Source organism: Colias eurytheme, chromosome 7 (genome assembly GCF_061535395.1).
Source record: "Colias eurytheme isolate Ceu_HAF_F1 chromosome 7, ilColEury1 Martin Lab GWU primary, whole genome shotgun sequence".
Classification (NCBI taxonomy): domain Eukaryota; kingdom Metazoa; phylum Arthropoda; class Insecta; order Lepidoptera; family Pieridae; genus Colias; species Colias eurytheme.
This window is the reverse complement of record NC_142986.1, coordinates 3,310,795-3,326,222: the sequence shown is the minus strand read 5'-3', so window position 1 is coordinate 3,326,222 and position 15,428 is coordinate 3,310,795. Positions and strand designations below refer to the sequence as shown.

Here is a 15,428-nt window from a genome sequence, read left to right as displayed (position 1 = left end):
TGTCTCTAGTGGTTTATGGTCGGATTCTACTGTCAGTTGTTTACCATAAACATATTCATGAAATTTCTTACATCCAAACAGTATGGCGAGCGCTTCTTTTTCTATCTGTGGATAATTCTGTTCAGATTTGGTCAATGCTCTTGCTCCATAGGCTACTGGTTGTCCTTCTTGGAGAAGTGCAGCTCCGAGATTTTTTGAGCTTGCATCTACAGACAATGTTACAGGTTTGTTGACATCATATAGTCTCAATACTGGGGGATTTTGAAGCACTTGTTTTATTTTATCAAGAGCTTTTTCATGATGAATTTCCCATGTAAAGCTTGTATTCTTGTGTAACAGGTCTCTAAGTGGATTTGTCAAATCCGACATGTTAGGGATAAATTTATTGAGATATGTAATCATTCCTAACAGTCTCTGTAACTCGGTTTTATTTGTAGGTTTTTTCATTGCCTGAATAGCTTCTACTTTGCCTGGGTCTGCTTCTAAACCTTTAGCTGAAATAATGTGTCCCAGAAATTTTATCTTGGTTGCTTCAAAGATGCACTTGTCTTTGTTAAGTTTGAAGCCAGATTTCTTTAATATTTCAATGACTTTGTCAACAGTTTTGCGTAGTTCTTCTTTAGTTTTTGCATGTATAAAAATATCATCGATCGATACTCTCACATTTTTTATATTACTGAGTAGATTTGTTAATATTTCTTGGAATATTTCTGGTGCTGATGAAACTCCAAATGGAAGTCTCTTGAAAGAATATCTTCCCCATGGGGTAGCGAATGTTAATATTTTTTGTGTTCTTTCTGATAGTCTAATTTGCCAGAACCCCTTTGTGCAGTCTAATAATGCAAAGAATTTAGAACCTTGAATATCAGCTGAAATTTCTTCTATAGTTGTGAGTGGAAAATGACGTCTGAGGATATTTTTATTGACATCTGATGGATCTATACAGATTCTTATTTTGTCCTTTTGTCTGACAACTACCATAGGACTCACAGCAGGAGTTGGCTCCGTTTCTGGTTTTATGACATCTAACTTTACCATCCTGTCAAGTTCTTGCTTAACTTCGGCTCTTATAGCATGGGGTACTCTTCTTGACGGTTTAATCTCAAGCTTTGGGTTCTCAATTAGGTCAATATCATACACATAATCTTTATAACAGCCTAATCCTTCAAATATATTATCAGTATATTGGCTCACCTTCAATGTTTTGACTCTTGCGACAAGTCCTAATTTTTCACAGGTCTCAAGTCCTAGGATTGGAGAAACTTTTTCTTCAACTACTTTGAATATTATTTTTGTTTCTTCATTCTTTAATTTACATAGTAGCTCTGTTTCACCTAGAACTGCCATCTTGTCTTCTGTGTAGCTTATTAAATTTTTTGTTCGGCTTGGTTTCAAAATTGCCTTTGTTTTGTTCATCAAGTGTCTTGGTAACACATTGCACTCTGCTCCTGTGTCTAGTTTGACTGTAATCCTTAAATTGCCAACTTGTAATTTTTCTGTCCAGTTTTTCTTTTCTCCAGACCTTATAGCGGATATGTACACTTCATCTTCGGATTGAGAGCTTTCTTCTACTGCGTTTACTCTATTTTTCTGTTTGTAATTATTATGTTTCATTTTTGTGCGACACATATTAGCAAAATGACCCTGTTTGGAACATTTGGTACAAGATTTGTTAAAAGCTGGGCACTCTCTACTTTTATGGTTAGTACCACATCTTCGGCAGTCAAAAGTCTTGTTTTCGTTAGATCTTTTATTTTTCACAGCAAAAACTTTATTTTTACTATCAAATTCATCTAATTGTTTAGATGCTTGTTCACTAGTTTTGCAGATCGTTATTGCTTTTGTCAAGTCCAAATTTTCTTCCGTTAGTAATTTTTCTCTAACCTGATTTGATCTAATTCCAAAAACGATTTTATCCTTTATCATTTCATCCAGTAAGTTGTTAAATTCGCATTTACTTGCTTGAGTTTTTATTTTGATTAAAAATTCATTAAATACTTCGTCCTCGTTTTGTTCGATCTTAAAGAATACATATCGTTCAAAAGATATGTTCTTTTTCGGCGCGAAATATTCTTTGAATTTATTTTTAATGATTTCAATATCATTTTTTTCCGCGTCGACAAGGTTAAAACTGTTAAATATTTCGATGGCGTCTGGGCCTATGACCGCCATAAAAGTTGCTGCCTGGATTGCGGCTGGTTTTTTGTCTAATTGTATTGCTGTGGCATACCAGTCAAATTGTTGCACCCACCTTGTCCAACACGTTGACTTGTCGGCGTCAATTAATTGTAGGTTAGCTGGCGGCTTTATTCCAGCCACTGCGTCGGATGTCGTCATTTCACAGCTTTCTCATATATTTTCTTATTACATACTTTATAGGTAAACCAGAATCTGATGGCAAATTGGGAAATCAAAATTTTGAGTGTGCAACCCTAGGGAAAATGGACTGAACGTACTTGATACTGCTTATTTTTTATTTTGTCCTCAACATCATTAGTCACATTACAAGTGAACAATACTGTACTTAATAATGAGATATCCACTTAATATTATGTAGGTACATACTTACATGTATAATATACATAATTATTACTTTTATCTATGTAATACATATTATTTACACATACCTATATTTGTATATTCAATTATCATTATGCCATGTAAAAATATGGATGTAATGATAATGCAGATCAAAACTAGATTGATAATCATTTTTTATAAAATAAAATAAAAACAAAATAAAACTATGTATGTTTATTTTCGTAAGTATTAAAGATACACACATTATAAAATTGACTTTGACAGCTTGGACTTGATGAATAGCCGTATTGGAAACTCCTGTAATAAGTTTTCATAAAATTATATTGTAATCAACAAACAATATTATAGTTACCTACTTATAATATTTTTTTATTTTAAGTATCAAAACGGGTAAGTCCAATTTACCTATAAAATATTCAAAATTGAAAATTGTGATGTGTTTGACCCTTCTGCATCGAATGTTTTTCTATACACATTATAAACAACACCTCTTGCTTGTGTTCGCAGCGGCTTTTTCGACATTTTCGAAGATTTTTTAGGCAAAATCCTAAAAATTATTCATCAATTGCAAAGAAGACAAATAATTTGACAACCAATTTGATAGTTGTCAAATAAAATTGCCATATGAAAATCTTTTATTTCGTAAATATAAATATGCCATCAGATTCTGGTAGACCTTTACAACCGCTTCTGACACCATGCAACGTAGTGATTGTTAAATAAAAGGTCCGAGAAAATATGATGAGCGGTTTTATTGAACAACGAACAATGAATGATGGCGCAATCGTACAAGTGTCAAAGAATCAAAGTGACAACAGATAATATATGAAATGAAAACTATTTATTATCTATGTTTATACTTCACACATACCCTTCTTCGTTTTGTTTTTAAAGGTGAATTGAATTAATCGATGAAATGATTTACACAGGTGATGGCAGTAGGGAAAGTGAAAATGAAGAAGAGCATAATGAAAGTTCCCATGTATTTACAATGTCAGAAATAAAGATAATCCTGATTTTGATTGTGTTTTTTATTTATTTGTAATTGTAATAATATTGTGGAATGATCAGTACTGTAAATACTTTTGAACTGAGATTTTAATGATAAGATTTATATGGTTTAAATGTAAACCTGTGTTTGAAAACCATATTTTATCTATACTAATATTATAAAGAGGAAAGGTTTGTATGTATGTATGTATGTATGTATGTATGTATGTATGTATGTATGGTTTTCACGCATAAACTAGGTACTGGACCGATTTTGATGAAATTTGGCACAGATAATCTTTAGACCCTGAGAAAGAACATAGGCTACCTTTTATTGCGAAATATGTACCACGGGCGAAGCCGGGGCGGACCGCTAGTACAATATAAATTTTGTGTTATTTTAACCTTCTTTTCTTCCATCATTACACCAGTACTACTTTAAAATTACTTTAAAAGTACTATAAAATTTTCCAAGTAAATTCCAACATTTCCAACAAAGATATATTTGCAATCGTGGGGTTATCCTCGCTATTTACTTACAAGGAATTATCAAAACAAAATCGTTACTTTCAAATTAACGTTACTTTCAAATCTCTTTTAGCACAAAAAACATAATTTTACTAAATTATGCATGAAGAAAATGCGTTTAACCACTCTATATAAATATCATTTTCGGACGCCAACAGCGCGCCCGATGCGCGCCGGCAGCGCGCCCGAGGCGCGCCGGCAGCGTGCCCGAGGCGCGCCGGCTGGCACGCCCGCGGCGCGCCGGCTGGCGCGCCCGCGGTGCGCCCGATGCGCGCCGCGCCGCTTGTATATGTCCCGCGCCTTATATTCAAAGCTTCCTTATCTAGGACATTTCTCAGTCCATTAGAGTCAGACTCGAATCACTTAAGCAATAGAGATTGGTTAGTATCCATCAATGGCGAGTGCTCTGCACTATGCTGGGTTCCGCACACATTAAAGTTTTATAATGCCATTAGACGCGCCGGTGAACGAACTCGGGGCCCTTCAAAGGCCCCAATTCCACTGGGTGCTTTTAACTTTCTACGCAGACCCTTTGTCCGGCTGGAACGTGTTTGTGCGAACATTTTCTCTAAAGCCATTAGTCATTTAGACTGAAATGCGTGAATAATGTAAATTTAAATTATTATGGCTAATGATTGCTTGTCTAACATTATTTATATAATTACTTTTAAGTTTTCTATGACAAAATCTAAGATAAAATTATGTAATAAAAATTTGTATACGCTGAATGTTTATTAACATAAAAACATCTTTGAAAGTATTTCCATACAGAATTTACAATAATTTCATTAATGCATATATGTATTTATTCAAGTTTTAATTGATATGCTTCCGTTGATTTGGTATCGAGTATCATCCTCTTGAATTTGTATAAAGCCCGTGCTACTATGTTGTGGTGCCTTTATTATTTACATTTAGAATTCAATTTGAACGAACCAGTTTTATTTCAAGCTATAATAAAACATAATATAAATTCAATTCATAAAACGTGCTTCGTTCGAGCTACGAGTGCCATTTCGCCTATAAAGCCTCATTTCAATTTACAAAAATATTTTTACCGAGACCTTTAAACCACAATGTGAATTAAAATGTAAAGTTAATTAAAAAATTATGAATTATTTAAAATATGGACTTCTTTATATTTAGAAACAATTATAACGAATTGAAAAGGTGTCTTCATATAGATCTAGAATAGCTTTTTTTATACCATGTAATAAACCTATAGATAAACAGAACAATTCAATTAATGACCTGAAAAGGTCATATTATTTTTAAATGATATGGTACCTATGAATAATAATGAGACAAGAGTGATAAATCTTTCAACATTATATTTCGTCAAGCCAGTAATTACTGTTTATTAAAATTTGAAATGAACGCATTATACGAAAAATAACTCACACATTCTAAGAACCCAAGGTTTCAACATTTAAAAACGTTGAATTTGAAGACTCAAAATTTAAAACGCAAATGTAAATAAAATGGGACAAGAGTAGCAAAATGCTGTAATTCAGCAAAAAATTTCTAAAGCAAAAAATTAATGCATAGGCACTATTTAATAAGCTTGAATGATACTTCACTATTGAAAGAAGTTGGAACAGCTTTCTTTCATGAAATGCTATGAAAATTTCCGCCTAACGCCATTACTAGAGCACAAAATTGAAATTTACCGGATAAAAAGTGAACAAAGACCGATATTCTTCGCAATATCCATTCAAGAACATTTTCTCATGTCCTTTTTTTAGATTCGAGGAGAATTTTCTTGTCTGGCGTAGTGTTACTTTTTATGAAACGTCTTCGCGCGATTTTATTTCGATAAATTCTTATTCTTGCGAAATATGAATATTCACATTATTACGACTAGGTACATTTCAATAATTTTTCTTTTTGTTTCAAGACAGTTTTAACATGCCTTTTGTTTCATAGCGTATTATAATATACATATCGAAATAAATTTTATGTTCTACATTATAATGATCATGAAAGATTTGTTATTTTTTGTATAATACTCATGAAATGCGGGTATTTTTTTTATACACAAGATATCCCTATATCAGTGCTTATGTAATTTTTCTTTAAATCATTTTCTGTCATGGCCATGGCATATCCATGAAATTTGTTATTTTATAATATTTCACTTTATACAAAAACCGTTAAAATTGACGTCTCTCATATAAATACAGTTTGCTCTACAAAATACAAATTTATTTAACACTAGCAATGATGTTCCAACAGTTATAGTGCGGACATGGTACAGTCCAGTGAATCTGTATGGGACCAATATTGACCGTTCTGGTGATTACCGTCTGCGGTCCTTTGTTTAATGTCAGGGGATTTGATAGTTTATACGGAAAAGCTCGTAAATTCTTGCCGATATTTTGCGTAGAGAAGTTTGACTACACTATGGCACGAGTGTTGCTAATTTTTCGAAAAAGCAAGAGTTACAAAGCCGAATTGTTTGTGGATCAATGAGAAATAAATATTTATTTAAAGAATGCTATTGAAATTATGATAAATAATCACGAACCACCACCAATAACCATGTTATTCATAGAAGAATTGAGTTAAAAACATTTTAACATATTTTAATCTCTTTTAACAAGATACGCTTATAATGAGAAGGAACTGTTAGTCAAAAGGAATATGTTTTCTTCACGATCCTGTTTAAACTTCGTCAACACGACTCTATTAAGGGAATTCAATTTTCCGCTCTGTTCGTCTCCGCCATATTTGCTGACGTCATTTTGCCACACGACTCATAACGCAGAACTCTCGGACACTGGAACAGGTGTTTCCGCCGCCATTATAATAAATGTACCATTTTCTGTATTACTGCTAAAACAAATTATTATATATAATTTGCGATTCTTGTGGGATAGACTGGTACCTACTATATGCTAAATCTATCTAATGCTAAGTTTTAGTAAAAGAGGAAGTCCAGTGTGTTGTTGAAATATTCTTTCTTCTTTAAATAAATGGATGGTCACTCTTATTTCCATTCTTCTAGGAAATTAAAAATAATAATTCTAAACATTTATCATTCAAAATATCTAAAATTACAAAATAAATAATCTTCATTCTAACACAAGTTTAAATAACCATAATTTAATAAACACTGCATAAATATTCAATTTTCCGGCATTCGCGTCTCGCCACATTTGCCTGCCGTCACAATGATACACGGCCGCTCGTAAAGCATTGTCTAGTGGCATGTAACATGTGCTTCACTGATCATATGGCAAGATGTATCACAGTGCTGTAGGAAGTGACTTTAAACTATTAGTAATGGGAGAAGGCTCTGGAATGAATTGCAACACGCTCGCATAGAGGGTGTTACCACATCACAAAGGATCATGTGGCAATTTACATGTTATCGCACGTTGAAATTTTGCATGCGAGATAAGAGCTAGGCTTACATTTATGTGCAATAAAGATAGAATGCCGTTTGGGAATACATCTGAAAATATAATGCTGTAATTTTTATACAAGTAGAAACTTTTTGTATGAAGAGCACCATGTTTCTAGATCACATCAAACTGACCATAATATTTGGAAGAATCTTTGGTCCCAATTTGCACTATAAATATGTGGAAGAACGGGTCCAATCATATTTTCTCACTCACTTAGGCTCTACAAATTTCTCATGTTAGTCTCTGTTGACCAATGCTTTGGCAGAATATGGCTAAAAACAAAGAGCTAAAACATGACGTTGCAAATGGGATGTAATCCAAGATCTGTTCATGCTTTATTTAGCAGGATTATCTCAAATACTCTGTAATTATAATAAGATTATTTAATCCATTTTCTATAATACATAATCCAAACAATGCACAGGATGTACTAACATTGTTTACTCGGTGGGAAATGGGGCAGAATAGCCATTTCGCGCTTCATTGGCCGGCTAGCTCGGGCAATTAGCAGCAATGAAGTGATATGTCGAGTTGCAAGATTCATTAAAGCTTTTGATCGTGTTTTAGTTGGCTCGGTTTGTTAATGAATGCCAATTCGTGTGATCAATAGGTTTTTGTTGGTTTACGTGACATAATTTCAATGTTTGTTTTATATTCCTATTTCTTACAAGTTTCTTCTAAAATAAATCAGAATTGTAAGTTAATCATTTTAACATTAATGAACAGAACAAATTCATTTTACCTAGGGGTAAACCTAGGGGTTCTCACTTCTCTGAAATACAACCAGTCATAAAATTTTCCAGACTATAAACTTACTTCCTTTCAAAAGATCGTTTTAACTTTATACCAGGAAACGTAAGTGTAATACAAAATGGCTTGTAGGTATTAAAAGTTTCGAGTTTTAACCACTTTTAAGATGTTTATAGAACTTAACGGATTTATCCCCATTGTAAAATCCTAAACAAGTTCAAATAATCCTTAATTTTTGTATTTTCCAAATATTGCCTCTATTTTTAGAACATAATATAATTTTTTCTTTGTATGTCGATTCATTTTCTTGTTTCGTTTTAATAAACGTCTCTTCCAAAAAAATAATTAAAGTCGAAAGAATCTAAACAATTTCACTTCGTATAAAAACAAACGTGATACTTTTTATCGTTTCTAATCAATTCACATCACATGCCATTAGGATATATGCACTTTTTATCACCATACTAGCCCCGTGAGAAAATATTTGAAATTGTGTGCAAATAGCATAGTACTACGATTGCCTTAAACGAGAACAAGCTTAACTGGATCCTAGGGATACCGTAAGCTGGCATTTTGGTGGTAGTTTGGCCAATGCTACGTCCAATAGATAAGCCAAGTCCGTTAGTTCGAAATGAATAATGGAAATTGTTTGAAAAGATTTAAAAAAAGTCAACTATCCGAGCAACCACTTCCCAAATAGCTTGATGGAAGCTATTTCTTTATAAAGTGAGAATAAAAAGTGATAAGAATAATTTGGTTAAATTTTGTAAGTAAGTTAAAAGAATATAGAGTATAGACAATGGATTTTTTGTCGCAAAACTTTTCTTACAAAAATAATAGTACTTGAAAAGGTTAATGGCAAAAATATTCAAATACAAAACATTCATCTTTATATCCACTTCACTATGGAATTGACGTCATAGCTACCATAACATTGGCCAACCATTGGCCAACACAATGGCCGTTGGTGGGAAACTAATCAATAATGTCTGATCGCGTGCCTTCAAAGTACAAGGACATGTGCAGAAAAACTTCACCGTTTCACTCAAAGCTTTTTGTTCGCGCGTATCGATTAGTGGCTGTCTTTTATGCTGGTATTTTTTCTTGTAGAGCTGGCTTTGAAAGGTGAAAAACAAGGACGAGAATGTTTACACGTGTTTTTCATTTTCAAAGTGATAAAATATGCGTTGTTTATACTTAGAAATAATAATCATAAAATTAAAAACATGTGTTCCTTTGTTTTCTACACACACACATAATGAAAAGGTAAAAATATAACATAAAAGTGCCCATAATTTTACACTGTCGTTATGAAAGCTTTGTATCTGTGGACGATAAAACATGAATCCATAGATTACATAGGAGACATCGAATAGAACTCGCAAGGAGTAGTAAGCCTCTTACAGAAATCTTTTGAGCTATCTAGACGTGTATATTCCCGTACCTTGCGACAATAGCTAAGCCCAGTAAGTAGCCTTGACACTAGCATTTCCTCCGGCGTTGTGTGCTTAACGATTTTAATTTCAACTCACTTTGGCGTTCTTCCAATTCTTGTAGATTAGCCTTTACATTTGATGCAATTTATATTTCGTTAGATATACATAAAAGGAGCCATGGAAATATTTTATACGAAATTGTATTGTAGCTCTATCATTCCTCAAAACGCATTTTATAAAATTTATTTTAAATATTAATAATAAATAAGCTCTTACTTTAGTTTGTATTATATTCTGTAATCAAGTAGGATGTATTAATTTTTTTTTTTCAACATATTTCTTTAACCGTAATACGAAATTATTTTTGTAATATGTATTATATCTTTTAAATAAATGTTTTTCATTAAACACAGAGCCTTTTATCCACATAAAAATTACGCGATTAATTTCCAAGCTAATGTTCTCAAAGAAGCCCTTATTAACGCTATACAAAACAGTCTACATTCCTCAGGCCTGAACAGTTTTAATATTCTGAGCAGACAGTTAAGAAACAAAGGCGCACAACAAGCCATTGTAAAAAAGCCATTGTCATGAAACTACGGCATCAGCGAAACGTAGAATGTGGAAAACTTAAAATAGTATTCCCGCATCCCAACTTCTTATTCTATGTATCTTATATATCCGCATCTTTGGAGATGTACTTCCCGAACAAAAGACTACATACAACTTCCCTGAGGGTCGTTGGAGATCGCTCGGAGCTGTGAAACGGGCGTTTCGATATTGAATTTTTCGAATTAAATCTCTCAAGCTCAATGGATTGCGGTGGCTTTGGTGTTTGACAAGCTTTTAAACGAAAAAGTCCACTTTTATTAAACAGTAATTAAAGACCTCGGTCGTAGTTGCCGGTTCCTTTTTATTTGTACAGTAATTGCTAACTTTTTTTAACTATTACTAGATAACTATTTTTGCGCCATACAGTGTCAATTAGAAAAAGTCAAAAAATTTGTGACTCTATTACCTTTGAGGCTATTTAAAATTGAAATAAATTAATTGAGAATGCTCTACTTTATAAAATTCAATCCATAACAAAAGCTATAATCTCCATCTAGCTCAATAAAGCTATAAAAACAGCATGCAAACTATACCTAAAAAATTATAAATGGAATAAAACTATTAAATAAAAAGCTACGGTACCATTTGTCTATGAGTTAAAAAATTGTTTTCATTGAAAGTAAAATGAATACGCAAAAAGTATTTCTAATACAACCGCAGCTGCAGAAAACTTAACCGCGTATATAAATCACTCAAATTACATGATAACCCCCGCATTTTCAGCGCACGTGTGTAATATCCGTAATAGGACCCACGAGTATTCTTAACTAAATTGAGCGGCGTTGCACCAAACCAGTACAGGGTGAAATGTGATGAACCGAAATCACGCCCTATCTTTTTTAATTTTTACGCGAGGAAGGTTGAAGTGCGTACCTATATGAAAAAGCTGGAATGAAGGTTTTAATATGTATCACGCGGTTGTTTTCCTTTGTGTTTTACTAGTTTTTAATCGTGTTAGATACGTAGTAGTTAATATTAACTAAGTTGGTACTAGTCAAATAATTAATTGAACATTACTTTACTTTAGTCTTATGTTTAGGCTAGGTAATAAGGTTTTAGTATCTACTATCTACTAGAAATTTAAACAATATTGTTAATTTATATAACACTGACTTAAAACTATGTTTTTCTATTATTATGCAAACTCTTTGTGCCCCACTATCAAGACTGGATAGCTCCCTCTAGCGGCTGCTGTTTGAAACTTCAACAGGTCTTACATTTTTAAATATGTATCTATATTGTAAACTTATTGTAAATTAATTAACGTTTTAATGTAATGTTATTCTTTTATTAAATGAAATAAAGCGTTATGAAAGTAAAATTGTGGCATAACTAACCACTGAACGTTACAAATAAATTTTCTTCATACCTAATCTTGAAACATTGAAAACATTTATTAAAAAGAACCACGCATATGTAAGAAATTGGAAAAGTGAAATTGAATAATGGACCTAAAAGATAATTCGCTCTAGCTCCGAAGTGTGAAGAGAGAACATAAATTGTAAACATTTTCTCTTATAATGGCAACGCGTAAAACTTTTCACGAAAATTGAAAATATTATTCTTCCCGCAATAAGCCAATTTCGTTTCTTTGTATACAAATTGCTAATGGAATGTACTTAAATCGTCCTTGAGTAGAATCACGATTACTTTTGTATTAATTGTGCGTGTTTCTGTTGCTTTTATTTATAACAATATAGTTACTTGTATTTGATTCGATAAAACATTGAAGCAAAGCAGAACCTTTAATTAGGTTTTATAGCCCCTAATATTAATTACTTATTCAACCTGATGTAATATTTGACCCTCAAGACGTAAATTATTATTATTAAAAAGGGAATTGAGACATTTTAATGGCTTATTATTGTTTCTAAAAGAATTATAATTAGAGAATAATTTGCACTGCTGTTAATGTCCAACCCTCGCCTCGTTAACTCCATCACTAAATTATACACAGCTATCTATAAATAAATCCCATGTACCCGCCCACACATACCACAAATAATATAATTCTACACATACGTAGTGAAGTATGAACGTATTCATCAATCTATAGAACTGGACTTCAAATTCAATCACCGTTTAATGAGATCATTTCCCGCATCGATATTCCGCACATCACTACGGTAGTATATGAAAACGCAATTATCGTTAATTCCCATCTGTATGTCTCCACTTTCAATGAACATTCGATATTTGCGAACAGTCAATTTTTAATTGCACAACACTTCACTTTTAATCCAATATGAGAACGAGTGTTTTGTACGCGAAATGGAGAAATATCGGAATGAAAACCAATTATTTATAGGACAATATAATAGTGATTTAAGAAAAACGTTTTATTGATTGGGTTTTATAAAATGCGTTCTTGAGTGAAAGATAATTACTTAGTTATTTCTAATTTATGTGAATAATTAATACTTACAATTTACTTTTTTATTTAATTTATTTTTCATTAAAAATGCGTAGCTTAATCATATCTAAATACCGTGTTGGAGAAAATCAACTAAATATTATGAGTTATAACATAAGATCATATCATCATAATAAGAAGAAACAACATAAAAAAAAATTAATATGCTTGCAGGATGAATTTAATATCGCAACTACTGGTTTATGTTTTAATATAATCTCCATAACAATGAAAATAAGAAAGTTAAGCCATTATACTCTATAAGGTCAGCGCATAATAGCTAGTAAGTAAGACTTTTGAATAATCTTCGCCTTGATAAAATTTTAAATCGTCACTACACCATATTCCAATAAAGAGATAAAAAATTAATATTTCCTTAAACTCCATATCCACGTTATCTTATATATTTAAATATATAAAATTCACACATGACAATGTTCGTTCCCGTGACCCGTACTTATCCGAAATAGCTCGACCGATTCTCATGAAATTTTGTGTGCATATCGTGTAGGTCTGCGAATCGGACAACTTTTTTTTGACATTCTTCATACCCCTAAATGTTAAGAGTAAGGCAGGAACGTATGTCGGAACAGCTAGTATTTTTGTGAAACAGTAGTCACGTTCATCAATTAAAAATTAAAGAGCTAAAGGTCATTTTTATAGTATACTTGTGGGGTAGCGCGTGATGCACTTACAAGATACATATACAATCCTTTAATATTATTAGCAAATAGCACTATACTATATCTTGAATTAAAGACTTAGTTTTATTCAAAACATAGAGTTTAACAACCAACTCGCGGATATAACTACTATCTGCAGAACATTGGCTGACCACCAAGTACCAAGTTACACAACTTCTAGCGGTTTCTCTGGAAAGATTTAGAACGTTTACTGTCAAATAAATGTGAGTAGATTTTCTTTTACTTACAATTAAATAAAACAAAATTTCAAGCAACTGTAAGGAAATAAGTGAATTGAATGAATTAAGAAATTTATCTTAAAGAGCTCATGTTTGATAAAGTAAAAATCTATTTGTAATTTTGAATTGAAGGTATGATCTATTAAAAATGTCGGATAGAGTGTTAATTTTCATTTAAAACTTAATTTAATCGTATTCGGAGGTTGCTGTTTCGGTTAAGAATAGTGAAACGTTATTTTTAAAATGGTAGAGAAGCCGTTTATTACTTACCTACTCAATAATATTAAAATAATGCTTGCCGCAAAATGAAATGTCTGATATTGAGATGTAAGAACGAAATATCAAATAATGCCATACAAGTACAACCGCTACACAAGCATCTCTTTTCCGTACGTCGTTTTAATACCATAATTAGCCTCGCCATACTCCCTCATACCGTATTATACGACACAACAGGCCAGTTATCACAATTCCACTCCAACGCACCACCCACTGCGTCCATTGAGCTCCATATAGTGGGTGTAACTAGCGCAGACTCCCGACCAGATCCATCTACATGTCAAACTTATCTAGGGGTGTACAACTTTCTAATTTAATAACTATATTCAGTTTGACGCAACATAATTAACATCCTCGCTGAAACAACCCCTTAAATCAAGATCAGAGAAATTGTAGAGTTTTATTCCAAAATAATTTTAAATTACATCATTATACCATCATAAATAATCCGCTTAAATAAAAAGCAAAAGTAATCCCTAATCTCCAAAAATAATGGCGGACCGCAACTGTCACGGCAAAAAATTAAAAGCAAATGTTTGTTTGAATTTTCTACGCTTATTTAAGCCTCAAGTTCAACTCGAATCCGGTCTCTTTATTGAGAAACAGGATTATGTTCGCTGAAAATCGGATTTTCTTCCCATTTAGTTACAATAAACGATGACTGAGCGGCTACAATGCACTTAACTTTCCTATACAATCAGAAAGAATTGTTAAAAACTTGTGGAAAATTCTCCTTCCTTTTATAGATATTTATAGGATTTGACTTATAAATTATTTTATATAATTTGAATAAGACCGTATTTAATGGGAACTTAGAAAAGTAAGTTGTATATTTTTAGAAAGAAAGAAAGAATAATTTATTTTTGTTACATTTAGATGAACTAATTATTATTATGTAACAGTTTTGACAGTATGATGCAACAACTTGTGTTACATAACAAAGCTTCAAATAAGAAAACGTATCTATAATATAATTTTACGACGTATGTAAGAGTCACGTTTCTGCCGCAGGCTTAGTACATGATATAAATAACTATGTTTATATAGTTTGGTACTGTACTGCACTCTATTTAAAGCAAGCGCAATAGATATCTATTTATAATCTCAGTTCAACCACCCATAACAGTTATTGCTGAATTGGGATACTGTACATGAATCCCGTTATTTTATATGACATATATTCAATTATTTATTCTTAGTATTATTTTTTTTATATTAGCAATAACATTTTATGTCGATAAGGCCAATGGCTCTACCTATTACCTACTCATCAAAAAATATCTTAAAACAATCAAAATGTGTTTATGTATTTATTGTATATGTACAGCTGTAATTATCAGTACCTTTAATAATGTCAAATCCTAAAACGGTACTTCATAAATCATACTTAAAAATCATTTTAATCATAAAGTTAAAAGACATCCGTATTTCAAGCGCGCATCATTGAGATTATCAAAATAAAAAGGTGTGCACGCCTCAGTGCCGATTTTAAATTAATATATTAAAGTTATATTCAGAGTGGATTCTGGAATCAACTTAATCTACAT

At 32.2% G+C, this 15,428-nt stretch overlaps 1 protein-coding gene across 2 annotated transcripts in view; it reads right to left on the bottom strand.

The window, feature by feature from the left end:
- Appl (amyloid-beta-like protein) overlaps positions 1 to 15,428 on the bottom strand; it is a 107,140-nt gene that overhangs the window by 90,874 nt on the left and 838 nt on the right. The window lies entirely within an intron of this gene.